This window comes from Marmota flaviventris, chromosome 18 (genome assembly GCF_047511675.1).
Source record: "Marmota flaviventris isolate mMarFla1 chromosome 18, mMarFla1.hap1, whole genome shotgun sequence".
In the NCBI taxonomy this organism is placed as follows: Eukaryota; Metazoa; Chordata; class Mammalia; order Rodentia; family Sciuridae; genus Marmota; species Marmota flaviventris.
Window position 1 is genome coordinate 18,281,723 of NC_092515.1, and position 12,420 is coordinate 18,294,142.

Here is a 12,420-nt window from a genome sequence, read left to right on the forward strand (position 1 = left end):
CAATGAGGAGATAGAAAAAAAATCTACTAAATAAAAATCCTAATCAAGGCCAGAACCTGTCATAGTTAAAATGAAGATTCTGGCTGGGATGCAGCTCAGTGATAGAGCACTTGCCTATTTTACATGAGGCCCTGGGTTCATTCCCTAACACCAGAAAATAAAAATGCTTCTACACTGCTGATGTGAGACAGTGCTGTTGAGTTCAGCCTCTATGTCCTAGGCACCAGAATATAGCAATAAACAAGACAGACTGCTCACAAGGAGCAATAAGTCTAACCATGGAACAAAATACATACACACAGTGACACTTGACTGCCTCTGTGGTAACATTTGCTCTTATAACAATTTATTACCACAAAATATGGCATTCCTCTACAAAATCAAAGCAAGTTATCATTAGTGGTTCTAAGGAGCTTTCATATTTGGTAATTTACAAACAGCTGATCATTTCATTTAAGCAGAAGAAAAACTTCTAACCAGAAAGTCAACAGAGTTGAAATTCACTTTCAAAATAACACGGGTTTAAAAAAAAAAAAAAAGGCCAAATATGTTAAATGGTCATATAGATGAGGAATAGGTTTAATTTTGTTTAAATTGAGGGTTTTGTTTCTTTTTTAAAATTTTTTTTAGTTGTAGATGGACACAATATCTTTATTTTTTTATGTGGTGCTAAGGATTGAACCCAGTCCTTCATGCTTGCAAGGCAAGCGCTATACCGCTGAGCTACAACCCCAGCTCTTGTTTATTTTTTAAAGCCATTACATAAGTAGAAAAGTAAACGAAATGGGTGGTAATTACCACACATTCAACTTGACACAGAATTAACATTCAATGAAAAAAAAGTCCATCCTGTTGAGAACAGACCTAGAGCTATCAATCTAATTTTCTGATAATAAAATGACTTACTGTATTCTGTACTTTAAGACTGATGGTTAATTTTTTTATGAAGTTTAAAAACTAATTTTCAGAGCCAGCACAGTGACACACAACCTGAATCCCAGCTCCTCAGGAGGCTAAGAAAGGAGGCTCTCAAGTTTGAGGCCAGCTGGGGGAACTTAGTAAGATCCTGTTTGAAAATTTAAAAAAGGCTAGGGATATAGCTCAGTGGTAAAGTACCCCTAGGTTCCATCCCCAGTACCAAATTAAATAAACATATAAATTAAATTAAATTAAAAGGGCTGGGGAAGTACCTCAGTGGTATAGTGTTCCTGAATCCAATTCCCAGTACTAAAAAGAAAAAAAAATTAACTTTCAAAAACTTACTGTTGCCATAAAATAATAAAACTAGTAATATTAGAACCTTTAGAGTATTTTTATTAAAGAAACAAAAGAATAAACCAAAAGAATTTTTGTTAAACAAAAATCTTCAAAAGGAGAAAAAAAAGAGTGAATCCTTGAAAAGAAAAAAGTTTTGTCTACACACACACACACACACACACACACACATACACAAACCATTACATATCACCAAAGAATGAACAAAGTTGGCTCTTGAACTTCTGAAAATGTTTGCTGTGGTAAAATGAGGTTTGTTTTTTTTTTTTAAAGGCAATGTCTTTTTTTTTTTTTTAATGTTTATTTAGTTGTAGATGAACACACAGTATCTTTATTTATTTTATGTGGTGCTGAGGATGGAACCCAGTACCTCACATGTACGAGGCAAGCACCTTAACCACTGAGCTACAGCCTCAACCCCTAAAATGAAGTTTTTATCCTTAAACTAAAATGATCTTAAACCATTAACATTTTTTCTAGCAAATTCACCCAAACAAATTGTGCTAATGGAAAATCAAGTGTAAACTGGGGTGAGAATAAGTTACTTTTCTTTAATTACAAAGTACTGATGTTAATTTTTTCAGATCCAGTTTTTAAAAATGCAACAACAATCTCCATACATTAAAAACCCGTAGTTTATTTTTGTTACAGTGTGGTAACAACAACAACAAAAAAAGCCCAGTTATCTAATCTGAGAATACAAGGCTAACTACCTACCTCAGTTACTCCTCTCTCACAACAGGCTTCTGGCACCAAAATGGGGGGGGGGGGTTGTTGTTCCAACACATCAAGCAAGCAAGCAATTCTATAGATTCTCCTGAGGACAACAGCAGGGTTTTCTCTAACTCAACTCTGACGTGTCTGTCTGGAGATAACATCAGATCCCATAGGTTAAAGGCTCAGTCACTTCACTGTCCCAGGCTTCTGATGCCAATTGAAACTTCTGGTTGTTTTATTTTTTCATCAACACAATTTAAATCAGGATTCCTTCAACCCTTTCCTTGAATTCCATGAGTTTGTCAGAGTGGCTCACAGAATTCATGAAACCAACTGGATAATACCTACCAAAATATCTTGTTCTTGTAAAAAGTATACATATGAAAATATGCAGAGCATTCTCTGGGCACCCATCCTCCATGATGAGCCTTCACCAGTTTAACTATCCAGAAGCTCTCTGAACCCTGTTCTGTCAGGTTTTCAAGAAGGTTTCATTACGTAGGCATGACTGATTAAATCACTGGCAACTGGTGAGCAATTCAACTTTCAGTTCGTCTCCCCTTGCCAGAGATTGCCAAGTGGGCTGAAGTTCCAACTCTATGATGCTGCCTAGATTTTCAGTCCATCAGCCTCCATCCTGAAGCCCCAAATATTTATTACTTTGGTGGTTTCAAGTATTATTATTTTAGGAGTTGTAATGCCAGGAAACAGGGAAGAAAACCAAATAGGAATTTCACAATATCACATCTACAAGAACTTTTCAAACTTGTAAAAGAAACTTGGTCTAAGCAGGCATAGCTGTGCACGCCTGTAATACTAGGGACTAGGCAGGCTGAGGCAGGAGGATCGCGAGTTCAAAGCAAGCCTCAGTGATTTAGTGAGATACTAAGCAACTCAGTGAGAACCCTGTCTCTAATAAAATAAAAAACAGGGATAGGGATGTGGCTCAGTGGTCGAATGCCCCCAGATTCAATTCCCAGTACCCCCCCCCCAAAAAAGAAAGTTGGTCTAGTAAAAACTAATTGCATCCATTAGAAAGTTACTTAAGAGATAGTAGAAAGAGACAGATATTATTACCCTATATACATGTATGATTACACTAGTGGAATGAGTCTGAACCATGTGCAGCCAGAGCAATCAATGAGAAGTTGTGCTCCATTTGTGTATTAAATACCAAAATGTATTCTACTGTAAAATAAATAAATTTTAAAAATAATAAAATAAAAGTTACTTAAGAAAACAAAATTCAATACCACTACTCATTCTTAACATTGTGTGACCTATTCAAAATAGCACTGTGTGACCTATTCAAAATTAACCTCAAAGGGGAAAACAAATACTCCTCCAGAAATTTACAGAGAAGCAAATCAAACTATGTTGGAAATTATTTTTTTATTATGGAGAGGAATTATATAAATTTTGATAAATTCCAGATTCAAGACCATTTCTGAAAATGTAAGGTAATTAACAACAGTTTTATCAATGGAGAATGATAGTGGCTTCCTTCTCCGAACTGGGAACACTGACTCCAATTGTACATACAGAAAGCCCTCTCATTTATCAAAAAGACCAGCAAGCCAGAGTCACAACTAGGGAGCCTGTTTTTCTCCACAAACATTTCAGCAAGCCAAACCTTTAGAAAAGTGGAAATGCTAGAGGCCTCATATTCACCTACCAGACAAGGAAGGCAGCTTCAGAAAGCAGGCCCCCAGTGGTTAACCTCCAGTCTAATCTTCCAGCTCTGCCAGTTATCCACACCATGAGCCTTCACACACCTCAAGCATTTACTGAGGTCCTACTATGTGCACAGTACTACTCCAGGCATCAGGGATGCAGTGGTACAGCTTATAATCTAATGAGAAAAAAATAGGGAACTGTTCAGGCCCCTCTCTTTTCAGTAAGATGCTCCAATACAAAGAAGAAACTTCGTAGAAATATGGCACTGATGAAGTGCAGTAGTTTACCAGTATGGATTAGGAATCAGACTGACCTAGATGGGAATTCCTACTCTCAGTAATTATCAGCTTAATGAGTGGCGCTTGTTAACTTTATGACCTTAAGGAAGTCACTTGGAAAAAAAACAATATTTCCCCTCCGATAATAGGTACAGACCCAGGGCCTCACAAGGGGAGACAAGTTCTCTACCACCAATTTTCATCCCCAGCTCTTTTCATTTTATTTTAAGACAGGGTCTCACTAAGTTGTCCATGTTAGCCTCCAACTTGTAATCTTCCTGCCTCAGTCTCCGGAGCAGCTGAGATTACAGGCATGTGCCACGCGGTTAAGTCACTTGGATTCTTGTGCTTCAGTTTCTTCAGTACTATGGTGAGGATTAAATTCATAAAGCACGGCACTTGGCACACCTTGAGTTTCAGTAAGTGGAAGCTACCACCCTCTTTACAAAGAGGCTATGGATTAGTCAGAGGGTAACACTTTGTCTTCCACTATAATTTTTCATTCTGTACTACTACAAAACACCCCCATCCTGCCATACCACAGTTACAGCTTCCAGAAATAGAACTTACTTTCCTGCAGCTCCCAACTCACAAAGTCCAGGCAACAAACTGAAAAAGTGAGGATGCCCAGTGTGCTCCAGAGAAAAAGGTCATGGCTCCTCCCATTTCCCTGCTACCGGTCCCTCCTCCTTCAGAGAGAAATAGAACATATGCCATAGCTGAAGAAGATAATTGACAGACAGCTAAAGAGGGAGAAATAGCTGAAAAGGGAGATCAGTCACCTTGAAATACAAAGTACATGACAAAGTTACTTTAATATAAGGATATAGTGCATTCTTTCCTATTTTGAGACCCAGGGACAGCACAAGTCCTTGTGAGTTGACAAAAAGGCCCACTTTGGCCTCTCCCTGCCTAAGTCACCAGAACCTGGGGCACCTAGATCTGGAAGCCAAGCCAACTTTCTTCTGCCTCTATTCTCATGTGTTTATATCCACCTCTGGGACCAGGGAGTAGAGTGGGGGAAGACTCAGATATTTTCATTCTCTGGCTATAATTGCCCTCTCACTAAATCACCTTTAATTTGAAAATGAATCTTTACAACTGCCAATTTGAAAATGCATTTACTGCCAGTGGCCCAGACACAGTCAAAAAGGTTTGTTTTTTTTTTTTTTTTAGAGAGAGCAATATTATATCTAGGAAAGAATCTTAAATTAGAAATACACTCATAGTAAGGGCTGGAGATGTAGCTCCATGGTAGAGTGCTTGCCTGACATGCACAAGGTACTAGGTTTGATCCTGAGGCAGGGGTGTAGATTCACAGTAGAGGGAGAGTCAAGAACACCCGCTGTCAGTCTGTCTATAAGCATCAACCAGGAAGTAACTCACATGTCCTGCATTAAGGGGTTTATTAAATAAATTATACAAGAACATCTCACAGCCATTTCAAAAATCAAAGTAAAGGATTCAATCCCCAGGACCAGCTCCTCCCCATCCCCAAAAAAGATCAAAGTAGAACCTCCACATTAATGGTCTAAGATGCCATCAATAAATCACATCATCTTATATACACTCAGGAAAAACTGACATATAATGATGACTGACCTGCCATCCCACAACATAGCCTAGTTTCTCTTCAGCTTTTTTTGTTTCTGATCCTTCTGCCTCAAGCTATCTGGGCCTTAGAACAAGACACTTTGTATCCTTTCCCCTTTGTTTGACTTTTTCCTGAAGTTACCCATATTTAAGATTCATAGTTCTGATAACCATCATGCTTAGGCCACCTAAGTCATCACAGAACTTTTCCTGATCCCCTGCACCCTCTGCTATCATTGCCTGTCAGTAACTCTGTATGTCTTTCTCTCTAAATGAACTATAAGAATGATAGAAGGAGACTGAACATATCATCACATTTATTGTAGTACAGTCCACAGCCATAGCAACAAAAACATTCCCGCCACAATCAGTCTAAGGTCTTTACAAATATAAACTCATTAAAACCTCACTCTAACCTCAGGAGATAGGCAATGTTACCTCCCTCATTTTGAAATGGAGTAAATGGAGACAAGAAGTTTTGTGACTCAGAAGTTAGTGACTAGTTAAGTGGTAGAAGCAAAACTTGAACTCAAAAGCATTTGGCTGTATTTGCTTTTTTGCCCCCTCCCTATGTGAGTATACATCACATACATGTGTGTTTTAATTTATTAATTTTTTTTGTTCATTCTTTGTTTTGGTCTTTGGTACTGAGGATTAAACCCAGGAATGTTTACCTCAGCCTTTTTTTTTTTGAAGCAGGGTCTCACTAACTTGTCAAGACTGGCCTTACACTTAGTATCTTTCTTCTTTAGCCTCCCAAATAGCTGGGATTATAGGAGTGTGCCTCATGCCCACTTAAATTTTGAAATCAAAACAATATACAGGACTGGGATTGTGGCTCAGTGGTAGAGCGCTCACCTAGCACAGGCAAGGCCGTGGGTTCGATCCTCAGTACCTCAAAAAAATAAATAAGGGTAGTGTCTACAACTTAAAAAAATAAAATAAATGTAATTTTATATATATATAAATATATAAAATATTTTAAAAAATCTATACCATACAAAATGGTATGTAAGAAAAAGGAAGGTAATTCCAACAGGCTAACAGGCTGGTTTTCTGAGGCCTCACCCCAAAGGCAATCACTTCTTTTCTATAATTCCAGAAATTTTTTCTGCTCTTAGAAATCAGTTTCATGTGTTTTCTATATATTTCTTCTTTATTTATTTACACCATGGGCACATGTGCACATCTTTCTGCCCCTTGCTCTTCTCATTAACGATATTTCTCTGAGCTCATTCCATATCTGCACGTATGCTGCTTTAATTAAATTCTAAGAAATGCATTATTTATACATATTAACCAAAGATGGTTTCATGAAGTCACAGGATTTTTGTGAGCTTTGGACTTCATCAGAACCAGATCACAAGCTTTACAATGTTCAAAAGACATCAAGAGTTAGTTAGCCCTGCAGCAGCATGCAGGCTGAAGCAACAGAGACCTCTCAGGTGACATTCAACATGGCATTTCTATAACAGTAAGTACCTGCCTCACAGGGTTGTTGTAAAGACTAAATGAGGTAATGCACACAAAGCACTTAACACCTGATCTGGTTATCACAGAGCCTAAGGCTTAGCTTAGCACCTGAAGTATTGCTAGTGCTCAGTAAGTTAGATATATTTTATTCATCACATACATTATGCCTGCTCACTGCTACCTCTTTATCCATGTCATGGTCCTACCTAAATGTCCTCCCCTTCAATGGTGCTAGACTCACTTTTTTTTTTTTTTTTGCGCGTGGGGGGGGGCAGTACTGAGAATTGAACCAAGGAGTTACATACTCATCTCTCATCCCCCACTTTGTGTTTATGTGTGTGTGTGTGTGTGTTGCTGGAAATTAAACCCAGGGCTTTGTGCATGTGAAGCAAGCACTCTGCTGAGCTATATCCCCAGCCCCCCTTTTTTATTTTGAGACAGAGTCTCACTAGGTCCTGGAGGTTGGCCTCAAACTTGTGATCTTCAACCTCCTAAATAACCAGGATTACAGGTGTAAGACCACACCCAGGAAGGATTAGCTTTTTCCCACAGTTTTCTATTCAAGAACAGCCTTCTCCAGGAAGTCTTCCCTGAAAATTGCAGGCTGGATTCTCTGTGTGAGCAGTCTGGGAAAAGCCTGTCATCACTTCTTACTATATGGTTATCAGTTTTATCTGTGCACCCAAAACCAAGCAGCTTCAAGGGGTCTGATTTAGCCTTTGTTAGCTCAAAGATGAGTGACATATTAGCCAGAAAGCCAGTTACTAAGTTTATAAATACCCAAAGAGCTAACCCTTGTTTGAACACTTACCAGGTAGCTACCAGGCAGTGTGTTCAAAGCCCTCATGGCACTAAGGGAAAGGTGCTACTATTATCTTTATTCTACTCATAGGAAACCCAAGAGATTAGACAGCATGCCAAGATCAGGATCTGACACAAGCATATGGATACAGAGCTCTCAACATTCTCGAAACCCAGTTCTAATCAGAGGGTATCAGGAGGACATAAACTAAGCAAGAGAAAAGACACTCCCAGCTAGAGGCATCAACATGGACACACTCATCCATTCCGTACTGGAGAGGTTCTACAGAAGACTGCATTAAGCTTCTCTGGTCAGGGCTCCCAGGTAGTGTTACAGATATACTATCCACCCCAATTTCCACAAACATCATCTGAACCCTCTCCTAGAAACACACATCTTTCTTCTGAGGCTACAAAATTAAGTTTGAGCTTTCTGACTACAAACACATTCCAATCATGCCTTCCTGGGGTTACAGCTGGGTCAGTTTGGTTGAATTTAAAGTTTTCTCTGAAATTCTCTAAACTACATTTGCAAAATGTCTTTTGGCCTTGTATCTTTCTATAGATAGTTGATTTGTATTGTTTTGATTTTATTTTCAGATGATCATTCATTCATTCAGCAAATACCTAATCATTTCCAGAACACTGTGTTCTAGGCCCTAGAGATAAACGCAGTGAAGAAGATAGGCAAGATCCCTGAAACCTGGCAGAACTTTTTCAATGTCTCCCCTTCTATGTACTTGGGATATTTTCTGGCAACGGCTTATTTGACTTTCTTGCCCAGGCTGTACCTTTCAGCTCTGGATTCTGATCCTACAGTGAAGTGACTGGCCCATACTGTAAGTACTTCATTAATGGGAGCTAACTAAATTCACTGGTTCTTCTCTTTCTATCCAGAGTGGGACCAGATTATATCTGAAGTCCCTTAGAAAAAAGGTACAAAGTCTAAATTAAGATAAACAGAACACAAATGGCAAATGCAACCTGTATCAAAAAAGAAGATAAGACATGATACATCAGCTAGTAAGAACCACCTTGAGAAGTGATGAAGGGCTCCAACACCTGGAGAAAGTATGGCTTTAGAAACATGTTGAGAAGACAGGAAAATGAAAGATTAACCTGCAGAAAAGTCTGAGATGGGGGTCAGCAAGTGGACGCAGAGGTGGGGAGCAAGATGGTTCTCTATGTAGAAGTCACATACAGGATATGTGGGAAAGGAGCATATATGGGGAGGTGGGGGAAGAAGTATGAAGCTAAGCCTCAAAAACAGTCCCCAGGCAGATGTAGGAAAGAGAGCAGCAAAAACAAATGATAAGGCACAGTCACACAAATTTAAGAAAATGACCACAACCTTTTTGGAAAAGGCCGACTAAGAGCCAGGCTGGTTCATGAAAAAAAGAATGGCTCATCACGCCAATATTAACAGTCAAAGGAAATGAGTAAGCAACGGCCATTGCATCTATCAATTAAGGGACCCTCAAGAGGACAGTTTCAACAGAAACAAAGACACATTTGAAGCTCAACTCCTAACACTTCAGGTTCTAAGAGAAAAATGGCAGCCTGCTTTTCTGTAACTACAAAACAAAGCAATTTCTTAATCAAACTAACATTCTTTGTCCACATAGAAAGGTCATCATCTTCCACCAAAGACAAATTCACAGGAGGGAAAGAGAGAGAGTGGACACTCAATTCATGTGATACTTCACCCTGCTAGCTCAGATTCAACTATTTTCCTAGAGGTTTAGAAGATCCACTGGGCATACAGTTCCTGGTATATTAGGCTTAAGATTTTCAAAAGAATAAACATTTAGTAAAAAATTTTGCAGAATCATATGCAACTTATTTATTGTTTTAAGGATGCTTAAAGTATGCTGTCTTCCAAAAATCCAGAGATAATTTTAGATTGAAAAATCTAGGCTTGCCAAGGGAATCTGAGAACTTTTCTATCTTGGTCTCCAATCTAACCTACGTATTCATGTGCAAAAATAGAGGAAGATTAGAATCTCAAATGCCAGACTGAAAAGTTGCCACAACAAACCTGAACTCTTCATATGGAGTTTGTTATCTTGTCAGTAAGAAAGTAAATGAAACAGCAGTAAAATAAACTTTTGCCTTTAAAATGTGCATTTTAAAAAAATTATTTATCTAATGAGAGGCTACTATCCAGAATAAGTAATGATTATTTACAACTCAAGAACAAAACAACAAATAATTCAACTGAGACATGGACAAAGGAATTTAAACAGATTTAAAATGTACATTTTAGGGGTTGGGATTGTGGCTCAGTGGTACAGTGCTCACCTAGCATGCATGAGGCACTGGGTCTGATCCTCAGCACCACATAAATGTAAAATAAAGATATTGTATCCACCTAAAACTTAAGAATAAATATTTTTTTAAAAAAATGTTCATTTAAAATAAATCTCAAACATGAAATACTCCTTGGATTGTAAAGGAAAAAAATTTTTTTTTAAAAAGACACTGAAAATAAAAAATTGTGGCATTTTTTAAGGCACATGAAAATATCTGATCATACACAAAAATCTGTAAGTAGACCTTTATAAATACATACTTAGAACTTTAAACCTAAAATATAAGAAGAAAAAACAGTTACAGCTTATTCAATAAAACTGCAACAATTGACTAGCTATTCAGGAACTATTTTATATCTTAAACCAAAAATAAGTTCTAAGTAGATTAAATAACTAAAAGTAAATAAAACGATGAGAAGCAAAGGTGGATGGAATTTTTTTGAAACACTGGAATAGGGAAGAATTTTCCAAATATATGAAAGAAAAAAAAATACATAGTATTTATTTTTTAATGAATGTTACCTTTACACCCCAGTTGTGAATTTATCCCAAGACAATCATCAAACAAATCCTTTTGGCAAAATCATTTTATGGCAAAATGGAAATAATCTAAATATTCATCAGGCCAGGCCCTGCGGTGCATGCCTGTAATCCCAGCAAGTTCCAGGCCAACCTCAGCCACTTAGCAAGCCCTAAGCAACATGGAGAAACCCCTGTCTCAAAAAATGGGGATGGGGTGAAACACAGTGGTAGAGCTTCCCTGGGTTCAATTCCCTGTGCCAAAAATAAATAAATGTTCATCGGTAGGGTTTGGTTAAATTATAGCATATAATGGTGTACTACGAAGCCCATAAAAAAGTGACATCATATATCTGTATTTACTGATATCACTAAAATGATAGCTGTGGTTGTCACTGAATGATAGGTTGGTGGATGTCTGTCATTTCCTCCCTTAACACTTTCTGTAATGTCTTGAGTGTTTTACAAAGGCGAGAAGAATAAATTCCTCTTATAATGGGAATGAAGGGCAGAAACAAGCTACTTTCAAATTTGGGCTCTCCAAGCCCAGTGATTCTCTGACAAATTTTGTAAGAAGTATAAACAAAATTCTTATCATGCCAACCAGCCACGCTTCTTTCCTCGCACCGCGCGAAGCAGGAAGACACACCCCTGACCCTGCGCTCCCCACGGGCGTGGGTCCTTCATCTTCAACCCCGGCCCTCCCGGGTCCCCGCGGACCCTCCCCAGGCCCCACTGCGCCAACAGGCTCAGCAGGGCCGGAAAATCACGTTCCTCAGCGGCCCGGCACGACTGGGAAGGTGCGCACCGCGGGTCAGGCAGCCGCGGGGCGGCGTGAGGGCCGCGTCCCCCACCAGCCCCAGTGGACCCCGGCCGCCTGCTGCCCACAGGCCGCTGTCCTTTCGCGGACTGCTCCGCGAGCTTCCGGGAGCGGGTACCAGCGCCAGCCTGACCTCTCGGGCCCCGGCGTCCCGAGGGAATGTCCCCCTCCCTCGCCTGGCCGGCGCCGTTCCTCCCCTCCCGTCCCGCGTCCTCCGGGTCTCGGCTGCGCCCCCAGTCCCAGGCACGCGCCAGGAGGCCCCTCCGGGCTTCCGTCCGCTCGGCCAGCGCCCGCAGAGCCCGGCGTCCTCCACAGCGGGCGGGCAAGGGGTGGGCGCCCAAGGGCCCGAGCCCTGCGGTCCCGAGCGGAGCGGCGCCCCGCAAGCTCGTCCCGTCACCAGTCCCGGCCACGTCCCACAACCCACCGCCCACCGTCCGACCCCGCCTGCCCGCGCCCGCCCGCGCCCGCGCCCGCTCCTCACCTGCGACGGGCTCCGACCCCCAGCACACCGCCCGGACCGGCTGTGTACACCGGAAGTGACGTTAGAGCCAGCCCCGCCCCCGCCCCAGGCGGACGCCGGGGTGGCTGCGGATCCCGCGGCTGGAGCTGACCCTCCCCTAGCGCAAGCGGGGCGGGGGTGTGTGTCCCTGAGCGTCTTTTCTGCAGATCGAGGACGTCCCGATGGGACGGCTTGGGAAAGGGTTGAGGACTGGCAATCAGAGCCATAGGGTCGCTCTGATTCTCCACAATGGCTTGGCCCCGGTGCGGGAGAGGACGGTTGCGTCCTTATGGATTTATTATTGAAATTGATGACTGAAGTATTGAGCTGTAGATGCCAGGCGCTGACAGTCACTAGTCACTGCCGGAATCGGATAATACTCTTAGCCTCATAGGTTCATTCTCTATTGGTAGAAACAGAATGCAGCTGTCACAGATCCCGGTGATACTATAGTGC

General features: G+C 40.9%; 1 protein-coding gene across 1 annotated transcript in view; it reads right to left on the bottom strand.

Moving 5' to 3' along the window:
• Window positions 1-11,996, bottom strand: part of Garre1 (granule associated Rac and RHOG effector 1) — an 89,319-nt gene extending 77,323 nt beyond the window's left edge. Inside the window, exon 1 of the mRNA XM_027941453.2 lies at window positions 11,947-11,996. The gene's annotated coding sequence lies outside the window, so the exon portion shown is untranslated. The remainder of the gene's footprint in view (window positions 1-11,946) is intronic.
• Between the last annotated feature and the right edge of the window lie 424 nt (window positions 11,997-12,420).